Genomic DNA, 1,960 nt, shown 5'->3' with positions numbered 1-1,960 from the left:
TGCTGCTTTGGCTATTTTACCAGGAAGGACCAGTCCCTGCAGAAGTACATCTTGTGTGGTAAAATACAGGGTTAGTAAAAAAGAAGCAGTCCTTAGCATCATGTACTGGCACTGTGACTGCAACGGTGGGCTGGAGGATAGCAACAACTCTGAACACAGTGCAGGACTGGGCGTGGGGTCACTGTAAGTCAGAAGCCACTTGGCAACACCAAGAAAGACCGTGTTAGAAATAATATCTTAACCCTCGGTTCCTCCAAAACCAGAACATGAGGTAAAAATTCAATTTTATTAAATTACCTTGCCGGTAATTTATCTGGGAGTGTAGCTCCCAGAAAACAAAAGTGTAAGACACGGAAGGCAAAGCAGGAAGAACGCAAACACAATACTTTGCTTTGAGGCTATATAATTGAGGTTGCCACCTGTAGGGGCAGACATCAGTCCGATTTGAATTGTCTTTGAATTGTGGTGTAAGAGATGAGTACTGAATGCCCCATGGACTGCCAGAAGAATAAACTAGTCTGTCCTTGAGAAAGCGCAACCAAGATGTTCCTTAAAGGACAGATTGTTGAAACTTTGTCTTACACACTTTGGGGATGCTGTCAGTAGGGCTGAGTCCTGTTGCTAGGAAATGTTGGAGGGTCAGAGAAAGAGAGAAATATCTTCGACAAGATGGACTGACATATTGACTTTAACAATGGGCTCAAGTATACCAGAAACCGTGAGGACTGAGGATGGTACAAGCTAAGATAGCAGGACCCTCCAATGAGCCTTCGTGCAGGGCTGCATATCAGAAGTATCAGCCTGGTAGACTAAAGAAGGAAGCACTTATCCATCTTCCCTCCTGTTACTCAAGGCTGACTCTTTTGGGTTTCTAAGTACCGCACTGCGGAATCAGAGGAGCCACAGGGAAAACTATCCGAAGAGCAAGACATGCATCCAAGGCAAGTCTCAGTCTAATTGCACATGTATAAAGCAGATCAAAGACTGCAGGAGCTAGTCGTCACAGAGCAGCTCAGTTAGGAGGTAGATCTGAGAGAAGTCTGAAGTAATGTAAACCACACCTAGTGCAAATAAATAAGGTCAGATAATTTGACATACAGAGACTCACTGTCAAGAAAATTCTTTAGGAATACATCTTTCATTAAAAAGAGTTGCATATCTGCCCACGAATAGGCTCCCATCATCAGTGCATTAATAACACAAAGAGGACAGGGGATATTCCCGTGTATTAGTACTATCATTGGGGAGAAACATAACACAGCAAAAAACTTTCTGCAGTTAAGAGCAAGGAAGCTTGATGGCATATTCCTGAAGTATGCTTTGACTGATTGATTGTTATGGTTGTTATGTGCCATCAAGTTGCTTGTGACTCATAGCGACCCTATGTACAAGAGCTCTAAACGCTGTTCTATTCTGTGCCAACCTAGCCATCTCAAATGCACTCATTTCCACCACTCCAGTCACAGAATTGATCCATCTCATCGAAGGTCTTCCTCTCCTGCGTCGTCCCTCCACTCTCCCAAACATGATGTCCCTCTCCAAGGACCCGTCCCTCCTTGCAACATGCCCAAAGTATGTGAGAAAAAGCTTGAGAATCTTTGACTCCAAGGAGCATTCTGGCTGGCTTCACCTTCTCCAAGACAAACCTGTTTGTTCTCCTAACTGTCCATTGTATATTCAACACTCTTCTCCAGCACCACAACTCAAAGGCATCAATTCTCTTTCTATCATCCCTATTCACTGTCCAACTCTCTGACGCAGAGCACGTAACTGCGAAGACTATAGCGCAGATCAGGCACAACTTAGTCTCCAGCTTGACGTCGTTGCTCTTCAGTACTCTTGAGAGGTCCCTCACAGCCGACTTTCCCAATGCAATTCACCTCTTGATTTCCTGGCTGCTGTTACCAAAAGTGTTGACTGTGGAGCCAAGTAGATCAATTAAAGACAGTATTTCTTGAGT

The sequence above is a fragment of the Elephantulus edwardii genome, unplaced genomic scaffold (assembly GCF_000299155.1).
Source record: "Elephantulus edwardii isolate Elephantulus edwardi_28Jun2011 unplaced genomic scaffold, EleEdw1.0 scaffold00427, whole genome shotgun sequence".
Lineage (NCBI taxonomy): Eukaryota > Metazoa > Chordata > Mammalia > Macroscelidea > Macroscelididae > Elephantulus > Elephantulus edwardii.
Note: the sequence above shows the minus strand (reverse complement) of the source record.